The 22,891-nt window shown below is 36.6% G+C and overlaps 1 long non-coding RNA gene across 2 annotated transcripts in view; it reads right to left on the bottom strand.

Moving 5' to 3' along the window:
- Positions 1-22,891, bottom strand: part of LOC143244009 (uncharacterized) — a 58,524-nt gene that overhangs the window by 13,415 nt on the left and 22,218 nt on the right. Inside the window, exons 1-2 of one of the 2 annotated variants that reach the window (XR_013024866.1) lie at positions 13,642-13,788; positions 2,693-2,728 (exon numbers count right to left, since the gene is read on the bottom strand). This is a non-coding gene — a long non-coding RNA (uncharacterized LOC143244009). Of the gene's footprint in view, positions 1-2,692; positions 2,729-13,641; positions 13,789-22,891 lie in introns of those variants that run through there. The other variant, XR_013024865.1, reaches the window with a different exon arrangement.

Raw genomic sequence — 22,891 nt, 5'->3', positions numbered from 1 at the left:
ATCAATACACATTTAAGTTATTGTTTGGTCGATTTTTTAAGTTTTAGAGTCGAAATAAAACCTAAAAAATGCGAATTAAGGCTTAACTTTCTGAATTAGAAAGATACGGGAACGTCAATTGGTCTGCATCACTTAAATAATTCTACACTGTTTTTCACATCATCAATAATTTTATTATTTGCTTTTTTTATTTACAGTTTCAGTCCGTCATCTTGTTGTTTTTGAATTTCGCACAAAGCTACTCGAGAGCTATCTGTGCTAGCCGTCCCTAATTTAGCAGTGTAAGACTAGAGGGAAGGCAGCTAGTCATCACCACTCACCGCCAATTCTTGGGCTACTCTTTTACCAACGAATAGTGGGATTGACTGTAACATTATACACCCCCACGGCTGGGAGGGCGAGCATGTTTAGCGCGATGCGAGCGCGAACCCGCGACCCTCGGATTACGAGCCGCACGCCATACGCGCTTGGCCATGCCAGGCTCCAGTCCGTCATCTAAATTTTGTTTATGCTCTAACGTTCGAAGTGATTTTCCACGACCTTCTGTGCCTTTGGAAAGTTGAAAACTAGGTCCAAAGAATTCCCTTTTCAGCGAACGATTGATGGACGTCTGGAAGCATGCAAAGAGACGGGGTGGAGGGTCAATATTAGCTCCCTATCCTGTAGAGTAAAATTCCTCCTGAAGTGGGCGTTGTACCTTCCGAGACTGTAGAGTGACGTTGCGAAAAATGATCTAACGCACAATAAATTAGAAATAACACCAACGAATCCCTCTATTTCACATTAAAAAAATCATTAAGGTAGTGTGACTTTTAACAGTTTATTATGATGATGAAATAAAACGCACGTTCTTATGATTTATCAATAGATTTACCTTCCTACCCATTTATCAATTTAGCTCGTATAATTTAAAGTATCTGACAATAAATGAATAAAGGAGTTCTTTTATGAAACATTTATTTATTATTTATTTAAATATTTTATTTAAATAGTATTTTTTTTAACAGAAACAGTTTCTCAGTTCGCACTTTGGAGTCTTGACTACACCGAATTTCAATAGAGCTACTATGCTAGCTAGTTAAGTCTCTTGCTGGAAATTGTTTGAATATTTCTTTCGACGTATTCTCCTTTTTGTATATCAGTAGATATACAGAACAAATGTAGCACCCTGTAACAATACATTACCAGTACATAGTGTTATCAGTAGATATACAGAACAAATGTAGCACCCTGTAACAATACATTACCAGTACATAGTGTTATCAGTAGATATACAGAACAAATATAGCACCCTGTAACAATACATTACCAGTACACAGTGTTATCAGTAGATAAACAGAACAACTATAGTTAGTTACACAATAACAATACATTACCAGTACACAGTGTTATCAGCAAATATACAAAACAACTATAGTACACAATAGCAATACACTACTAGTACACAGTTTCATCAACACTAAAACGGAAGGTTTTATATCTGATTCCCTATGATGGACTTAGCGCAGATAATCCAGTGTGTAGCCTTGCTTTAAAAAACCAACAGCTAATTATTTTTAATTATGTTTTTAAACGTTTGAAACGTTTTCCTAGTTTATTTTTAGCGTTTCATAGAGTAACTTAATTTCCTTTTTTATCGAATACTAGACTTTTCATGATAATTAACCATATCTGATTATAACCTAACAGACTGGAGGGAAGGCAGTAAATCAACAGCACCCGCCACCATCTCTTGGCTTACTCTGATCGAATTGTGGAAGTTGACTATCACTTTTATCACGTAGATATGGGAATTTTTGTGTTTGTGTGACAACGGAGCACAAACTTAAGATCTTATAATCCATAGGTCGACCAGCCCGGTCTACTGAACATTGGAACAAACACAGAGTTAATTAGGTCAGGTGGGAGTTCAACACATAACGTCTGGTGTTTATTTATTTTGGAATTAGCCGTCCCTAATTTAGCAGTGTAAAACTAGAGTGAAGGCAGCTAGTCACCGCCACCCATCGCCAACTCTTGAGCTACTATTTTACCAACGAGTAGTGGAATTGACTGTAATATTATAACGCCCCCACGGCTGAAGGGGCAAGCATGTTTGATGTAACAGGGATTCGAACCCGCGACCTTCATATTACGAGTCGAGTGCCTTAACCACCTGGTCACCTGGCTCTAATGTCTGGTATTGTGCGAAAGGCCTCGTCGGCAATGGCGTCTGAGTGTTTGATGGAAATGCTCTTTTCATATAAAAGACAATTATTAGCCTTAATTTAATATAAAACAAACTACTTATGATTAAAAACACTCTGCAGAGGTTCAGAGATGAGTAAAAAGGCTTATAACACGACAAATCAGTTTTTAATATCTATGGTGGGCAAAGCACAGACCAACTATGCGTACCTCTGTGATTAATAACAAACGAACATAATAGTAAAGACATTATATTTAACATAAATGACTTAAAAAAACAACATATTTCCATTTTGAGGTAAAGTTAATGAGAGAAAATATTTAGGGCTAGCCCTAAGACCAGTTTTGAGTCGCAACTAAAGAAAAGACTTAAGGTGTTTCTTAAGTTGCAGTTTGGTAGGAATACCATTTTAACCAGTTAGAACCATTCTTCTTTGGAAGATGTGACTTAATCGCATAATTAAATATTGATGTTCAATGTATATATTAAAAAACAAAATCTTACCTGGTCGCTATCTTGGGAAAGCCAACTGTCGTTGCTCTATAAAAAAAAAGAGAGAGAGAGAGAAATATACAGTTAAACCGTTACAAAGGTTCACTTTCCTCTAAATATCAAACAGTAGTAATACTTACAAAGCCTATATATGGATTACACAACAGGTCGAGAAGAGAAAATATTGTTGAATGAACCATTGTAAACATAAGTTATGATATGGACCGTATTCTCAACCCATATATATACTTATATACGTTCTATGTCTTTATTATTATTATCATAAAGGTTGTTTTTTCATTTCATAACAAGATACAATCCAGTGATTCAGCGGCTGGTCTAGCCGTTTTTTGTATGAAGTTCCAAATAACATTTTACAGTAAATATCAGTCACAGTGCAGAAGGGAGGGAGAAGAGGTTTAGATTGTATCTTTATCAACCAAGTCTACAAAAACCTAAAACCCGATGCCGAAAGGTGCAATTCACCCTGTACACCTCACCCCCACCATCCTTTAAATTCACCACCAGATACTAACAGGTATCATAAGTCCAGCAAAGTCACGTTATCCAAGGGATAAACCAATCCAATTTATGCAATAAAGTCATTTCTAGAGTCACCAGACTTGTCATCTCTTAGTATCTTTTCGTCTCTATAAGAGAAAAGTAACATTATGAATCTGTCTTAGTTACTCTGCATCTAAATGGGAGTTTAATAGGTACACTGCGGCGTTATTCGCGGGTCCCTTGAGTTTCAACCCGCAAACCTTTCATTTGATTTAGGGCTCAGCTTGGCCAAATGGTAAAGGCACTCGACTCGTAATCTGAGGGTCTCGGGTTTGAATCCCTGTCACACCAAACATGCTGGCACTTTCAGCCGCGGGGGCATTATAATGTGACGGTCAATTCCACTATTCGTAGGTAAAAGAGTAGTTCACGAGTTGGCGGTAGGTGATGATGACTAGCTGCTTTTTTTCTACTCTTTCACTGCTAAATTAGGGACAAATAGCACAGAGTAAACCTGGTGTAGCTTTGGGCGAAATTTAAATAAAAAAACTCGGGAAATCACATGACAAAGATAGATCACAGGGTACAGATTTCCATCCCTTCTTACTATATTTTATTCACCTAATCCGTAGTTGGAAAACCGTAAGTAGTGAGCTACGAAGAACTGCCCACAAGTAACATATACAGCGAAGAAGCAACTTTTTTGGAGTAGGTTTAAAACAACCTTGGGGCATTTTTTATTTTATTTTGTCTTATATTTTAAGTAGAGGAACTTTTAGCAAATGTTGCTTATATACGGCTATAAAATACGACACAATAAACATTACATTATTTGGCGAATAATTAAAAGAGTGTCATCGTGAGTTAAACCTGTTTCGGAGCCATTATAGTGCCACTCCGTATGGAAAAGTCCTAACAAGTCCAAGTAATTAGGGCGCACGTCTAGCAGTCTGCGGGTCTATGGCTCGAATCCCCGTCCCACCAGACATGTTCACCATTCCAGTCGTAAAAGCGTTATATGTGCAGGCTAATTCAACTATTCTTTAGTAAAAAATGTGGCCCAAGAATTGGCAGTCGGTGACTAACTGCTTTCCTTCTAGTCTTTTACTGCTAAGTTTCTGACGGCTAGCGCAGATAGCCCTTGTGTAGCTTTGCACGGAACTCAAAACAAAACCGCATGGGAGGTTGAAATGCCTAGTTTTTCATAATCTCCCAGTGTTTCAGCAGAAAGTCTGAAGAATGGAACAGATAGCCCACTCTATAATGTTGCTCTTAACAATAAACAAACAGTTTTCACTGTGAAAATCAAGTATGCGTGTGTGTGTTTTCATATAAGAAAGCTACATCGGGCTATCTGCTGAGTCCACCGAGGGGGAAATTAGATAATCTTAACTGTCACCCATGCTACTTTTCGTACGTAAATAACGCTTGTTTGTTTGTTTTTGTTTGTTTGGGAATTTCGCACAAAGCTACTCGAGGGCTATCTGTGCTAGCCGTCCCTAATTTAGCAGTGTAAGACTAGAGGGAAGGCAGCTAGTCATCCCCACCCACCGCCAACTCTTGGGCTACTCTTTTACCAACGAATAGTGGGATTGACCGTAACATTATACACCCCCACGGCTGGGAGGGCGAGCATGTTTAGCGCGACGCGGGCGCGAACCCGCGACCCTCGGATTACGAGTCGCACGCCTTACGCACTAGGCCATGCCGGGCCATGTAAATAACGCATTCCCATAGTTTCGAAAACTGTGAACTAAACTCTGAATTTTTTTTTTTAAGTTATCACGCTCATACTTCGATTATTAACGATTATTAAACTTACGGTTTAACTTCTGGTGTCAGGTAAACAACCATCACGTGCCAAGTTGTTAGTGTCGATTAAATTCCAGTCGCCTCGAGTTACAAAGTGTAATTACTTCGCAATTTGAAAAGCCTCAGGCGGAACGTTGTGTTGACTGAAACCATTCAAAATTGGATTCACAAAGGAATAAGCTCCGCGCAATTAATCCACGCCCCCTTAAGCGTGCTTCGACTTTTAATTGGACTACACTAAACACATCGTATACATGCGTATTAAATAGACTGAAAAGAACATGTAAAATATTTTCTTAACCCAAACGAGCCGTTTTTGCATATATATTTCTCAACAAGTGGGTTTCTCGACATCACTGATCGTCAAATCTCTGCCTTGCTAAAGCTGTCCTGGTCAACTGTAAGTGTTGTTATTGTGAAGTGGAAACATTTATGATGAACAACAGCTCAGCAACGAAACGGTAGGCCACACGAGCTTACAGAACGGGACCGCCGAAGGCTGAAGCGCGTAGAGCGTAAAAATCATCTGTCCACAGTTGCAGCACTCTCTACCGAGTTTCAAATTGCCTCTGAAAGCAACGTCAGCACAAGAACTGTTCATCGGGAGCTTTAAGAAATGGGTTTCCATGGCCAAGCAGCTGCACTCAAGCCTAAGATCACCATGCGCAATGCAAAGCGTCGGCTGGAGTGCTGTGAAGCACATCGCCATTCGACTTTGGAGCAGTGGAAACGCTTTCTCTGGAATGATGAATCACGCTTCACTACCTGAAAGTCTTGCGGACGAATCTGGGCTTGGCGGATGCCAGGAAACGCTACTTTCCTGAATGCTTAGTGCCAACTGTAAAGTTTTGTGGAGGAAGAATAATGATCTGGGGCTGTTTTTCATGGTTTGGGCTAGGATCTTTAGTTGCGAAGAGAAATATTATTGCTACAGCATACAATGACATTCTAGAGAATTGTATGTTTCCAACTTTGTGGCAAAAGTTCGGGGAAGGCCATTTTTTGTTTCAGTATGACAATACCCACGTGTACAAAGTGAGGTCCATAAAGACATGGTTTGCAGGGGTTGGTGTGGACGAACTTGACTGGTCTGCAAAGAGTCCTGGACTCAACCCCATCGAACACCTTTGGGATAAATTAAAACGTCGAGTGCGAGCCAGGCCTTCTCACCCGACATCAATGTCTGACATCATTAATGCTCTTGGTGCTGAATAGGAGCGAATCCTCGCAGCCATGTTCCAAAGTATAGTGAAAAGCCTTCCCAGAAGAGTTGAGGCGATTATAACATAAAAGGGGGGGGGACAAACTCCATATTAATGCCCATGGATTTGGAATAAGATGTTCAACAAGCACATGTGGGTGTGATGGTCTGGTGTTCTCAAACTTTTGCCCATGTAGTGTATTTTAGCGGAAAGGAGAGAAAAGCATAGATGTTAGACAACTTAGTTTCGAAAGGTTTTTAATTACGGCAAGAATGAATCATATTTTAGGAGTATGAAATAACAAGATTATTAAAACCCAAAGTTTAAAATTTCGAAGCATGTTTAATTAATTATACGACTCCATTTTCGAAATTCGTAAGGAGGTTCCCATTTCGTTACTCAGGTATCACCGTCTTCGTTTCAAGTTGTAGTTACACTGTAGTTATTCTTTCGTAAGAATAGGAACTAAAAGATAAGCATCGTATTACTAACTAAATAAGTGATTTTTATAAATATCAAATCAAATTTGAAATGAAAAGGATCTAACCTAACATAAGTTAAAACCCACAAATGTCAATAAGAAATAATCCACAAAAGTTTTATAAAAGTCCTATAAAAAGAAATAATAAAAGAAAAGAACAAACTGCTCTTAGTTACTAGACACAAAGATTACACAAAGGGCTGTTTGTACATCCAGGGGTATCGAAAAACGGTCTCTAGCCGTATAAGTCCACAAACATACCACTATGTTCCTGGGGGAGTTTTTGTTTGTATATTGACGTCCACTATGCAAGAATAAATGAAAAAAATAAAGCATAGAATTTAGACTAGACAACATGGTCAGCCCTTCAACAAGCCTAACGAAGGTCTGAAACGTGCATAATATAATTATCTCTTTTGCTATACTTTGTCACTTGCCACTGGGAAGGGTAGTGGTATGTCTACAGGCTTACAACTCTAGAAACCGGGTTTCGATGTAATAATTCAACTTCATTTTCTATTGGGCACTACATGGCGAGATGGTTAGAGCTCTCGACTTGTACTCTGAGGAGCGTGGGTTAGAATCCCGGTCGCACCAAACATGCTCGCCTTTCTAGTCGTTCGAGCGTTATAATGTGACGGTCAATCCCAATATTCGTTGGTAAAAAAGTAGCTCAATAGTTGGCGGTGGTTGATGATGACTAGTCGCCTCTCCCCTTGTCTTACACTGCGAAATTATGGACGGCTAGCGCAGATAGCCTCGTGTAGCTTTGCGTGAAATTCAAAAAACAAACAATTTTAAATTGGTAGAGTAGAGAGAAGGCAAATAGTAAATAGGGGCCCTCGCCAATTCTTGGATTACCTTTAACTGATTAAATACATCATACCCAAAACCCCCACATTGTGTAACGAGTCGCGAACCACGAACCCTTGGATTTATATTGCGGACAAGCTAGCTAAAAGTTCTTACACGCTCCAAGGCAACAAATGAAACATGTATTTTCAACATGGTATATCTACCCTAAGATTTCTGGTTGATTATAGGTAGTTTAGATGTTTTAAACATATAAGGCTTATATTTGGTTGTGGATTGTACAATTCTTTTCAACCTATAAGGCTTAGGTTAAATAGTAGATTGTATAGGTATTATAAACCTATAAGGTGCCTTATGCGACACATAGGATAAACAGCAAAGTCAGAGACATTAAGAGTTAAGAACAGCCATTTCTAATTTAGAAATGTTTATCAGAAGGAAGACAACAAGTGAACAATACCCGCCGTTTATTATGCAGCTATTTCTAACCATATACAAACTGATTATGACAGTTTTAATGTCCTCACAATTGACCTTTTGATCCACAGCCACGGCTAAGAATAATGTTTGTGGTTGTCGTAAAGGGAAAGACGAGTACACTAGAAATTAGCATACAACAACATACCTCAATATTTATGTATACGCATGATATATATATATATATATGTTCACACATTCTATATAAAGATACGTAGTATTAGTATAAGTGAAATGGTACAACGGGTTACGTTTGTTGAAAGTTATAGTATTCAATAAGTTAAATGGTACAAATGTCTTAAATTTGTTGTATTAGTGTAAGTGAAATTGTACAGATGTCTAAAAGTTATACGATAAGCATAAGTGAAATTGTACAGACTTTTGAAAGTTATGGTATAAGTGAAATGGTACAGATATCTGAAAGTTATAATATTACTAGAAGTAAAATGGTACAGACGATTGAAAGCTTTGTAGTAGTATGAATGAAATGGTAGAGATATCTAAAAGTCATAGTGTTAGTGAAATGGAACAGACAATTGAAAGTCATACTACAAGTATAAATGAAGTGGCACAGAGGTTCGAAAGTCATAGCATCAGTATAAATGAAGTGGCACAGAGGTTCGAAAGTCATAGCATCAGTATAAATGAAATGGCACAGAGGTTCGAAAGTCATAGCATCAGTATAAATGAAGTGGCACAGAGGTTCGAAAGTCATAGCATCAGTATAAATGAAATGGAACAGATATCTCTGAGTTATAGTATAAGTGAAATGGTACAGATGTCTGAAAGTTATAGTATTAAATAAGTGTAATGGTACAGATGTCAGAAAGTTATACTATTAGTATGTGTGTGTTTTCATTTAGCAAAGCCACCTCGGGCTATCTGCTGAGTCCACCGAGGGGAATCGAACCCCTGATTGTAGCGTTGTAAATCCATAGACTTACCGCTATACTAGCGGGGGACTATATACTATTAGTATAAGTGAAACAGTACAGGCGTCTGAAATTTGTTGTAATAGTATGACTGAAATGGTACAGATATCTAAAGGTGTACTAGTATAAGTGAAATGCTAAAGATGTTTGAATGTAATAGTACTAGTAAAAGTGAAATGGTACAGATGTCTTAAGTTTGTTGCATTAGTATAATTGAAATGGAACAAATGTCTGATAGTTATTGTTTTAGAATAAGTGAATTGGTACAGATGTCTTAAATTTCTTCTATTACTATAAATGAAATGGTACACATGTCTTAAGTTTGTTGCATTAGTATAATTGAAATGGTACAAATGTCTGATAGTTGTTGTTTTAGAATAAGTGAATTGGTACAGATGTCTTAAATTTCTTCTATTACTATAAATGAAATGGTATTAGTAATAGTGAAATAGTACAGACGTCTTATATATTTTGTATTACTATACGAGAAATGGAACAAATACCTGAAAGTTGTAGTATTAGTACAAGTGAAATAATACAGATGTGTCAATTTTTTTTTATTAATATAAGTAAAATGGTACAGACGTTTGATAGTTACAGTATTAGCAGAAGTGAAATGGTACAACGTCTTAAATTTGTTGTATTAGTATAAGTGAAATGGTACAGATACCTAAAAGTTATAGTATTAGTATAAATGAAATGGCACAGATATCTAAAAGTTGTAGTATTAATAAAATTGAAATGGTATAGATGTCTGAAGGTTATAGTATTAGAATATGTGAAATTGTAGAGATATCTAAAAGGTATATTATGAGTGTAGTTGCTGCTTTGAATTAAGCACAAAGCTACACAATGAGCTATCTGTGCTCTGCCAATCCCATGTATCGAAATCCGGATTTCACTGTTGTAAGTCCGCAGAAATATCACTGAGCCACTTGGAGGCTAGTATTAGAATAAATGAAATGGTACAGATGCGTAAAAGTTATAGTATCAGTATAAGTGAAATGATATAGACGTTTGAAAGTTTTAGTGTCAGTATAAGTAAAATGGTATAGATGTCTGAAAATTAATGTATCAGATAAGGGAAATGGTACAGATGTCTGAACGTTATAGTATTAGTATAAGTTAAATGGTACAGATATGTAAAAGTTGTAGTATTAATATATGTGAAATGGTACAGATGTCTGAAAGTTATAGTGTTAGTACAGGTAAAATGTTACAGATATGTAAAAGTTATAGTAGTGAGTATAAGTGAAATGATACAGATATCTAAAAGTTGTAATATCTGTATAAGTGAAATGGTCAGATATCTAAAAGTTATAGTATTAGTATAAGTGAAATGGTACACATATATAAAATTTATAGTATTAGTATTTGCAAAATGGAAGAGAGGTTATAAATTTCTTGTATTAGTATAAGCGACATGGTACAGACGTCTGAAAGTTATAGTATTAGTATAAGTACATTGGTACAGATATCTAAAAGTTATGGTATTAGAATAAGTGGAATGATATACATTCCTAAAAGTTGTGATATTAGTATAAGTGAAATGGTACAGATATCCAAAAATTATAGTGTTAGTATAATTAAAATAGTACAGATATCTAGAAGTTGTAGTATTAGTTTTAGTGAAATGGTACATATATCTAAAAGTTATAATATTAGTATAAGTGAAATTGTACAGATATCTAAAAGTTACAGTATTAGTTAGTATAAGTGGAATGATACAGATATCTAAAAGTTACAGTATTAGTATAAGTGGAATGATACAGATATCTAAAAGTTACAGTATTAGTATAATAAGTGAAACGGTACAGATGTCTGAAAGTTGTAACATTAGTATAAGTGAAAAGGTTCAGATATGTAAAAGTTATAGTATTGGTGTAAGTAAAATGGTTCAGATATAGAAAAGTTGTAGTATTTATATAAGTGAAATGATAGAGATATCTAAAAGTTGTAATATTAGTATAAGTGAAAAGGTTCAGATATGTACAAGTTATAGTATTAGTGTATGCAAAATGGTACGGACATAATAAATTTGTTGTATTAGTATAAGTGAAATGGTACAGATATATAGAAGTTGTAGTATTAGTATAAGTGAAATGGTACAGATATCTAAACGTTATAGTATTAGTATAAGTGAAATGGTTCAGATATTTAAAAGTTGTAGTATTAGTATAAGTGAAATGGTATAGATATATATACTCTTCAAAACAAGAAACGCAAAAGGGATATTTTTGTTATTTGAAAGATAAATATATGTAATAACGTTACAAGCTCAGAGTATGTGATGTTACACGTGTTAAGGCAGTGATTGTAAGACCAAAATGACAATAAAAGTTGTGCACTTTGAAAACGGAGGAAAACATCGGATTTTTCGCCAAAACGCATGCGTGTCCAATAAATTTGTTTGAGAGATCCGCATGTTCTGCAGGTGCAACATGTGCAAAATTCCTATAAAAGTGACGGATTCTCGGTTTCCATAACTCAGTGTTAAGCCACCGACACGCAATACAGTTACGCCAAGACTGACTGAAGCACAACGCCATTGGTCGCTTGGAAGCAGGCGAATCTCGATCAGATGTTGCCAGAGCTGTGAATGTCCACCCAAGCACCATCACAAGGCTATGGAATCGTCACCAACAACATGGATCAACTCGTGACCGTCCACGATCTGGCAGATCTCGTGTGACCACGCCCGCACAAGATCGCAACATCCGGTTACGTCACCTTCGGGATAGGACCACCACTGCGACGTCTATTGCCTCAACCATACCAGGGCTGCGTAGGATTTCCGATCAGACCGTACGCAATCATCTACGAGATTCTTAGGCCTCATGTGCAACCCATCATGGTGAACGTCAACGACATTTATCAACATGACAACGCCCGTCCTCACACAGCCCGACTCACCACTGTCTTCTTGAGACACCACAACATCAACGTTCTTCCCTGGTCCTCCAGATCACTAGATTTAAGCCCCATCGAACATCTTTGGGACGAGATGGACCGACGTCTGCGACGGCGACAACCTCAACCGCAGACTCTACCTCAGCTTGCAGCAGCTTTGCAGGCTGAGTGGACAGTCATTCCACAGGATGTGATTCGTTATCTCATCGCTTCCATGGGCAGGAGATGCCTAGCAGTTATTGATGCTCAAGGGGGGCATACTCGTTATTGACGTTGAGTGACGTTAAACTTCACCTAGTGAGCGTGGACTTCGCCTTTGCAGACTTTGGATGTTCAGCAGTGAATGTGCAAAGTTTCACACATGTCATACAGAACTACCCGGAATAAACTTGTTAACAACTTGTCTCATATTTTGCCTTCTGCGTTTCTTTTTTTTGAAGAGTATAAAATTTATAGTATTAGTATATGCAAAATGGAAGGGACGTTATAAATTTCTTGTGTTAGTATAGGCGATATGGTACAGACGTCTGAAAGTTATAGTATTAGTATAAGTGAAATGGTACAGATATATAAAATTTATAGTATTAGTATAAGTGAAATAGTACAGATGTCTGAAAGTTATAGTGTTAGTACAAGTGAAATGATACAATCATGTTAAAGTTATAGTATTAGTATAAGTGAAATGGTACAGATATCGAGAAGTTGTATTATTTCTATAAGTGAAATGGTACATATATGTAAAAGTTATAGTATTAGTATATGCAAAATAAAACAGATGTAATATATTTTTTGTATTGGTATTAGTGAAATGGTACAAATGTCTGAAAGTTATAGTATTAGTATAAGTGAAATGGTACAGATATCGAGAAGTTGTATTATTTCTATAAGTGAAATGGTACATATATGTAAAAGTTATAGTATTAGTATATGCAAAATAAAACAGATGTAATATATTTTTTGTATTAGTATTAGTGGTATTAATGTGAAATGGTACATTAGTATAAGAAAGTTATAGATATTAAAAGTTATAGTATCAGTATCAGTGAAATGGTACAGATATCCAAATGTTATTGTATTATTATAAGTGAAATTGTACAGATGTCTAAAAGTTATAGTATTAGTATAAGTGAAACGGTTCAGACATCTAAAAGTTATAATATTAGTATATACAAAATGGAACAGATGTAATAAATTTCTTATATTAGAATAAGTAAAATGGTACAGGTATCTAAGAGTTATAGTATTAGGAGTATTAATTAAATCACAGAGTGAAAGGAGGATAGCTTTACAAAAAATACAGAGTTAGATAATCATAGCGTTATGAGAGATATAATACTGCAGGAACAATGAATATTTGTGTTTGAAAAAAGGATATACTGTTTTACTCCCGCAAATGAATATATTCGTTTATATTACAATTCTTGAGTACAATATGAATGAAAATATCAAGCTGAAGTGTGGTAAGTGTGAGTCGCTGCGATCAAACTTTATCTGAAGCTGGTAACCTAACAATTACATGATCAAAAATTTTTTTTTTAAAAGAAACTAGTTCCATACTCTAAAGCTGCCTTTATAATTATTGTATTTACTTTCGTAACCACTCTAATACCGAGAAATGTTCATTTACAGTGTCTTAAATTTTTCAATCACTTTAACACTAAGAAATGTTTGTTTATAGATGAAATTCAGTGTAAGAAGGAAATGATATTCAAAATGACATAAACATAAAAAATGTAAGATACAATAAGGAGACGAAAATAGAGAAATTGATATTAGAATACGTGACTTGTTTTGGGATTGAGATAATAATAATAGAATAGAATATCTTACTTTTAGAAGTAGATGTATTTTGATCCGAGTGAAGAACCGCATGACCTCATCCGTCCGGTTCTATGACTACTACTACTGTACGGAACCTGTTACAATTTACGTGACTTTTATATCTGGAGAAGATTTCATATAGATGTCTTCGACCGAGTTCACTGACAAGGTGTGTCGGAGCAAGCTGTAGTCACTAACGGAAAAACTAAAGACATGCCGCACGCGCCGTTCGCTTGACCAATGTGATCGGTGTTTGCTGATCCCATAAATACTAACGCACAGATCCATTAGTCCACATGAACCATGTAGTAAGGCTAAAGTAACATAACTTAAAGTCCGCATCCAATATCTGTTTTTGTTTTTACTTATTTCAACGATACTGATACAGTTTAGAAAAAACAAAAACAATATTTATATATATAGTGAAACACGGAAACTCTTAAATTATCAACTAGTTTTCTCGATTGTTCATATAATCTAGTAAATAGCTAACTGTTGGATGACAGGTCAAATAAAACTGTTTTCTGAAAAAATATCAAGCAGCATCGTTATAATTTATGATTAAATCAGAAAAGACACAAACCTATTCCGCCACTTGGCTTATTCATAACATCTGCAAACTTTTGCGTTTCGAGTCTCAAAGACAGCCTGTGTTTTTGCTCAAGTCATTATTTTCTTTGCATAAAATATCTAAAACTATTTGAAAAAGGTGTACAAATAGAGTCGACAAATACAACTCGACACATGAAACGTTTAATTCGTATACACTCGTGTATTGACTTTAGAAGAATCACTGGCTTCACAGGGTTTTATAATACCGTCAAATATTTTTATTTTAAGTGAACTACGCTTTTGAGTGGAAAGTGGAGGAAAGTTACGTTATACATTCTTGAATGTTTTCGATGAATCTATACGCTTCTAAGTAAAAGTGAAAAGACGATATACTCACGAAAACAACGCGTAGGTTAAACACGTGCTAAACAGGCACATACCGTCATCACAATTGTGACAAGACACGAAGAAGGATGCTATTTAATTTATACAATTACAATACAGTGAACCTATATTAAAATAATTCATTATAAGTTCTGTTATAATACATAGACTTAGCCTTCGGAGAACTGTTTAATCTCGAAAGTCTAAGTTCGAGAACTGTGGTCTCTGACACTTTTTCTTCACTTCGATTGCTGTTGGTTGTTAGTAAGCACAAAAATACTTGAAGGGTTACCTGTTCTCTTCAACCATGTGTATCGATACACAGACATGCCGCTGTACCACTGGAGGGCTTACTTCACCTTTCCATTGTATAGGTTTTCCTTATAGTGACTACAAAGCACGCTCACGCCAACGGTATGTTTACTAATATTTCACAACGTTGTAAAAGTTTAACGTTTTTACATTAACTCGAATAGCAGAACGACGTCCTACGGAGGTCTGTTTGTGCTAGTAATTGCTAATAACAGTATTCATACGTTATGTTATTGAAAATAATTTAGAAAAATTGAACATTTTGCTAAAGATTACTGCACGTGTAAAGTGTTCTGAATGCGCTGACATAAACTGTAATTTTTTTTTCTATATATTAAAAATAATATCATTCATTGAAACAAGGAGAAATGCTTAATAGCTGCGGCACTTGAAATTCATGTAAGCAAGATTCGAATAAATCCGTCTATGAGTTCTTTGTTTCCCGTTTTATGAACTATATTTTTGTGCGCCGGCAATACCAAGCGTGTGGCGTGATTCGAGTTTATCATTCATCATGATCTACACCAGCCTACACTCAAATTATAATTCTTCTAGGCAGGATTAGAATAAATTAAAATATTAATTCATATTAGTTCGATTTAATTTTGCATTTTCTGGGGGGTGGGTGGGTGGAAATCAGTTATCATGCAAAAGCTGTCGCCTCCACGGCCTGTGTACACTATGGCAATTTACCACAGTTTATCCGTAATGAAAGTAAAACAAAATTAAACAAAAAACAAAACAACTCTCAACTCATTATCATACATATACCTCGAGACATTTTTATGATGGTACTTCCATAGATAATCAAGTAAGGGAAGATTTATCTGGTTGGACACGGTGGCTAAAAAAACGTCGACCCTCACACCAAAAGGGTACGACCTATTTTTATATTATCATATTGTCTATCAGAACGAAAATATATCACTGCGTAGTAGAGATACTCAATAACAAGAATCAAGTTTCTATCACGGGCACGTCTCCATCATTATTACACCACCTCCTTCAGTTTAAACTGAAAGGACGACGGAGTTGGACCAAATACCCGTTGTGGAAGAATAAACAAATAGTTAAATATGTATCTTTCGCTTCTCGATATAGTCTCAGTTTAATGATTTTGTATTCCTGTAAGAATTTCGTTTTTGTTTCTTCTATGATTTTGTGTGTGCATCTAAGATAATAAACAGCTTTCAATCCGATTGTTGGCTACCATATGACAGTTTTGTAATGACTTTGCATGGTTCATTATAAGACATAATCGAATTATTTGCCTAATATTGAATGAACTGGTCAGTTTGAACAAAATCTAGCATTTCCAAACCTTTACAAAAATATCCACCCATCTTTTTCTTCTCTAAGCCAACAGCGGTTGTGTGTTTTGAATTTCGCGCAAATTTACACGAGGGCTATTTGCGCTAGGCGTCCCTAGTTCAGCAGTGTAAGACGAGAGGGAAGGCAACTAATCATCATCACGCATCATCAACTCTTGGGCAACTATTTTACCAACGAATAGTGGGATTGACCGTCACTTTATGATGCTTCCACGGTTGAAAGGGCGAGCATGTTTGATGCGACGAAGATTCGAACTGCGACCCTCGGATTATGAGTCGAACGTCTTAACCCACCTATATGGGTTATATAGTTAAATATATGTATGTATATTTAATAATATGCTGTATTGTCTGAAATTCTAGAGAATGAAAATAAATACACATTTCAATCTGCCATTATATTTATCACGTGTTTAGGCTTAACATTGATTTTTTTTTATCTTGTAATGAATTTTATTTGCAAAATGATCTTCAGTATTAAGTTTTATAGGTTCCCGTTTTAACCATGTTTTTGCATTATATAAGCAACAGACGTCTGGTAATGGAAACTGTACTTTTTCAAACACGCCTTCTGTTACGAATTATTTACGCATATTTTAAAGATAAATAAATAATTACGAAAACGCAAACGTATAAATAACCGAAAGAAAACTTTATCCTGTATTGTGTTTAGACACTTGACATATCAACTTTTGACGGATGGATGACATATGATGCCTAAACGACGGTATTATAAATTTTATTAGACTTAAACACATTTACCATTAACACGTCTGTCAGATTCATGAAGAATTTTGCATCAGCTCACGCGTGTTAGGAAGAAATTTGAGAAGCACTTGTGTTAACCATTTCATTTCTCATTTATCAAACTTGCTAAAAAACAGAGCTGTAAGGAAAGCCAGACATCAATTTGGTGCATAAAATTATATATATATATAAAAGTGATAATGTAATAAGCACTTCTTAACGTTACAGCAAAGAACACAACACTGGATATCGCCTAATATTTCCGTAATAAAGAAATACTTAAAAATACGAGCCTAAATGTAGAAAGTATACTGCTTTGCTTTGAAGCAGTGGGGTTACACACACACACACACACACGGTCATTAAAGACATCTTATTCGCGTCAGTGAAAATAACATGTACTGTCATAGATCTGCCAAACAATACCATGTAGAGCAGAAAATAAACGTTGTTTGTTTGTTTTTCAAGCGCGTAAGGCGTGCGACTCGTAATCCGAGGGTCGCGGGTTCGCGCCCGCGTCGCGCTAAACATGCTCGCCCTCCCAGCCGTGGGGGTGTATAATGTGACGGTCAATCCCACTATTCGTTGGTAAAAGAGTAGCCCAAGAGTTGGCGGTGGGTGGTGATGACTAGCTGCCTTCCCTCTAGTCTTACACTACTAAATTAGGGACGGCTAGCACAGATAGCCCTCGAGTAGCTTTGTGCGAAATTCCAAAAAAAAAAAAGTTTCTTTTTTGTTTTACGTTTCGCGCAAATACACATGAGGGGTATCTACGCTAGCCGTCCCTAAGTTGACAGTGAAAGACTGGAAGGAAAACAGCTCGTCATCAGTATCCATCGCCAACTCTTGGGATACTCTTTTATCAACGAATAGTGAGATGCACTGTAACATTATAATGTCTTCACTATTGAAAGGAGAAGTATATTTGGTTAGACGGGGATTGGAATCCGTGATCCACATATTGCAAGTCCAACTTCCTCGCCACCTGGCCATGTTGGACTCACTACAAAATGTATATATTTATCAAGTACTTTATACACCAGGCCATGATAGGCCCAGTTTAATATATACTCTTCAAAAAAAGAAACGCAAAAGGCAAAATATGAGACAAATTGTTAACAAGTTTATTCCGGGTAGTTCTGTATGACATGTAAGAAACTTTGCACATTCACTGCTGAACATCCAAAGTCGAAGTCCACGCTCACTAGGTGAAGTTAAACGTCACTCAACGTCAATAACGAGTATGCCCCCCGTGAGCATCAATAACTGCTAGGCATCTCCTGCCCATGAAAGCGATGAGATGACGAATCACATCCTGTGGAATGGCTGTCCACTCAGCCTGCAAAGCTGCTGCAAGCTGTGGTAGAGTCTGCGGTTGAGGTTGTCGCCGTCGCAGACGTCGGTCCATCTCGTCCCAAAGATGTTCGATGGGGCTTAAATCTGGTGATCTGGAGGACCAGGGAAGAACGTTGATGTTGTGGTGTCTCAAGAAGATAGTGGTGAGTCGGGCTGTGTGAGGAGTGGCGTTGTCATGTTGATAAATGTCGTTGACATTCACCATGATGGGTTGCACATGGGGCCTAAGAATCTCGTAGATGATTGCGTACGGTCTGATCGGAAATCCTACGCAGCCCTGGTATGGTTGAGGCAGTAGACGTCGCAGTGGTGGTCCTATCCCGAAGGTGACGTAACCGGATGTTGCGATCTTGTGCGGGCGTGGCCACACGAGATCTGCCAGATCGTGGACGGTCACGAGTTGATCCATGTTGTTGGTGACGATTCCATAGCCTTGTGATGGTGCTTGGGTGGACATTCACAGCTCTGGCAACATCTGATCGAGGTTCGCCTGCTTCCATGCGACCAATGGGGTTGTTGCGTTGTGCTTCAGTCAGTCTTGGCATAACTGTTATGCGTGTCGGTGGCTTAACACTGAGTTATGGAAACCGAGAATCCGTCACTTTTATAGGAATTTTGCACATGTTGCACTTGCAGAACATGCGGATCTCTGAAACAAATTTATTGGACACGCATGCGTTTTGGCGAAAAATCCGATGTTTTCCTCCGTTTTCAAAGTGCACAACTTTTATTGTAATTTTGGTCTTACAATCAGTGCTTTAACACGTGTAACATCACATACTCTGAGCTTGTAACGTTATTACATATATTTCTTCTTAAAATAACAAAAACATCCCTTTTGCGTTTCTTGTTTTGAAGAGTATATATATATATTTATTATGTACCTTATACAACAGGTCATAATAGGCCTGAGAGAGAAATAAAATCTGTCTGAAGTCGATCATTGCTTCCTTAGTACGTCCTTCATAGTCAGGTAGAAAATCCCATAATAACATATTCAAACAGAAAATATTATTATAACACAGTCAGATAGAAAATACCATGATTAAGTAGTCAGACAGAAAATATCATAATAACATAATCAAGTAGAAAACCCATAATAATAATAATGGATTCAGGTAGAAAAATCTCATAATAACATGGATAGAAATTGCTATAATAATGGCTACAAAAGACGGACTCAGTATTTAATCACAATTAATCTCCTAGACGTCTCGTATTAGTTTCGTAAAAGGCCCGTAAGGCGTAAGGCGTGCGACTCGTAATTCGAGGGTCGCGGGTTCGCGCCCGCGTCGCGCTAAACATGCTCGCCCTCCCAGCCGTGGGGGTGTATAATGTGACGGTCAATCCCACTATTCGTTGGTAAAGAGTAACCCAAGAGTTGGCGGTGGGTGGTGATGACTAGCTGCCTTCCCTCTAGTCTTACACTGCTAAATTAGGGACGGTTAGCACAGATAGCCCTCGAGTAGCTTTGTGCGAAATCAACAAACAAACAAACAAATAGTTTCGTAAAATTGAGAAATCAGAATCTGGAAGACATGGAGGTCAACACAACGTACTTAATACAGAAAGATAGGTTAACAACAATGCAGAAATCGTGATTGTTTAGGTTTGTACGCATCATTCCACGGTGTGACATAGAGTAAGTAAATTTTCACGAACGTCACACATACTTTAATATGTAATATCCGCCATCGGCGTCTGAAAGTCATATACACATCTATGAATCTCTTCAATAAATGAATAATAACATATATATATTCTCTGTTTTACCGAGGGCGTTTCATAAGTGAAATGCTGAAATGTGTGTATGGTGTCTTGAAATTGAAAGTTAGGGTTCAGACGTAGACATATTAAATAACTGAAAACTAAGACTCGCACGATTTTAAGGTATTATTAAATATTACAAAACTGATTCATCGTATTATAACTCGAAACAAATATTCACTTCTGTATCATAAATTTTTGAAATATATTGTTTTGGTCATCGACGGTTGAAGTTAATACGATATATTAGCATATAATATTAAATTACAAACTGCAGAAAAATACCGCGAGACGTGGAAAAATTGTTGAAATAATTAAAAAGTATAACAATTAAATACAAACAGTAACTAGAAAGTCTTAGCAGAGCAGACAAAACAAAATTAACTGCAAGATTAAGTAAATAACAGAAGAGCGGAAATCATAACTGAATATTATTTGTAGAAAGAAATGGGAGAGTAGTGGGTGTCAGTGGGTTTGTAAGGTACGCTAGTGGTTAGGTTTCACGTAGAAATGCCAATAAGGATATCCAAAAAGTGATTATTCGCAGTAGAAATTGAAGTAGTAAACTTAAGTGACTTGTGGTATGTATCGACACAGCAAATAAAAAGTTCGAGTTCCTCTTTGAGTCGAAAAAAAAGGCTTAGAATTCCATCGATGCGTCACATAAAAACAACAACAAAAACAGGTAGTTTGTGGGTTATCGCCCGGCATAGCCAGATGATTAGGACGTTCGACTCGTAATCTGAAGGTCGCGGGTTCGAATTCCCATCATACCGGATATGTTCACCCTTTCAGTCGTGGGGGCGTTATAATGTGACGGTCAATCCCACTATTCGTTGGTAAAAGAGTAGTCCAAGAGTTGGCGGTGGGTGGTGATGACTAGCTGCCTTCCCTCTAGCCTTACACTGCTAAATTAGGGAAAACTAGCGCAGATAGTTCTCGTGTAGCTTTTTGCGAAATTCAAAACAAATACACAAAAAGCTACACAAGAGCCACCTACCTACGCCAGCCAGCCTCCTCAACTTCGCTGTTAAATTTGCATTGAAATTTGCGCTTTTTTTTTTTACATTTTCTAAAACTCGACTTTTTCATAAAACTTTACAAGGCTACTATACCCTTGGTATTTCTTTAAACATTTTTAACAAGTAGATTTAACTTTGCTACAGTAGAAAACTGCACACGATGTACGGTTTTCCTTTTACCAAAACTCCCAAGATTTAGACCATAAAAATTCCGTGGTCTAAATTCTTCATTCTCGATTTTCATTTTCTTCTCAAAACAGCAACGAATAGAATGGCTTAATAAATCGGGATTTTCAAACTAAATTCCGAAATCTAAAATGTCATTTTGGCTTATTTCCAAAATGAATCAATCTCTAATTTTGTTTCTATTCTGAATAATAATTTTTTTTTTTAGCCATGGAAAATATATAATGTTTTTCAATAAAGATCTTAATATTTCAGTCTCGAGTTTTCTAAATAAACGCATTTACTTTAAAGAATGCAACTAATCAGCAGCACTGACCGCCATCTCTTAGGCTACTCTAATTAAATAGTGAGATTGATTGTCACTTATAACACCCCCACGTATCTAATGCGTGACGCACAATAGTTTGTTTTAAGGCGAAAGAGAAACGAACCATGGACCCTCGGCCAGACATAGTAGTGGGATTCGGCAGTCACTTCCATAACAGTCCCGTAATACGGAGCACAATTTTTCATTATTATAATTTTGTGATAACTGGATGCAAACGTCTTCAATTATAACAACTAGGATACACCCATAGCAAAATATATTTGCTGTTATCAATCAGTTGGGGAAATTTTGTACTTTACTTATATGAAATTCGATGTTGAACTCAACAAGCTGTAATCGAGACAAAAGAAAAAGCACCCTAATGGCTCAGCTATATGTCTGCGGACTTACAACTCTAAAAGCCAGGTTTCGATATCCGTGGTGGGCAGAGCACAGATAGCCCATTGTGTAGCTTTGTGCTTAATTTAAAACAACAAAACAAAAAAAGAAAGCTATAATAAATAGATGAAGAAACAGAAATTCCTCGGTTTATGGTGTAACACTTACAATTTTCGATATTTTGTGTTTTGACAGTGTGCTTTTGTCACTTACTGATATTCAGAAAATTGTCTTTTTGGTGAGCCCCCCGCTAGTACAGCGGTATGTCTCCGGATTTACAACGCTTAAATCAAGGCTTCGATTCCCTTCGGTGGGCTGAGCAGATAGCCCCGTGTGGCTTTGCTATAAGAAAAAAACACACACACACACACTTTTTTGAACACTTAATTAAAAGATATTGTTACTATTAGTAGCGACATCTAGTAGCAACCAATAAAATTAACGCCGTTGATCTTTCAATATAATAAAATATTATTATTTTATTAAAAAAAGTGTTCATCTGTATATCTTGCAGCGTACGACATAATACTGACTTAATTACACTCTTTTCTCATAAACCCATCATTATACATTGAACGAATAAGAGTATTTTTAAGGTAGAAACACTTAATTTAATACAGTACACTCGTAGAACTAGGGTTAAACAGCGGTCTTAACTGAAACGATGTTGGACGCTCGCGTTTTAAAAATTGCAGAGACAGGTGTTTATCATGAGAATTGAACTTGTCAGGAGAACGATACTTAATTCAGGGCGTGTATTCAGAATTTTCCATTTTCTAGTGAAAAAATCTGGATTTAAAACTATAAAAATACCACAATGAAGCATTTGTGAAAGTTATGTTTGTTGTTTTTTTTTTTAATTTCGCGCAAAGCTACTCGAGGGCTATCTGCGCTAG

The sequence above is a fragment of the Tachypleus tridentatus genome, chromosome 2, assembly GCF_004210375.1.
Source record: "Tachypleus tridentatus isolate NWPU-2018 chromosome 2, ASM421037v1, whole genome shotgun sequence".
NCBI classification, from domain to species: Eukaryota; Metazoa; Arthropoda; class Merostomata; order Xiphosura; family Limulidae; genus Tachypleus; species Tachypleus tridentatus.
Note: the sequence above shows the minus strand (reverse complement) of the source record. Positions and strands in the feature narration are given on the sequence as shown.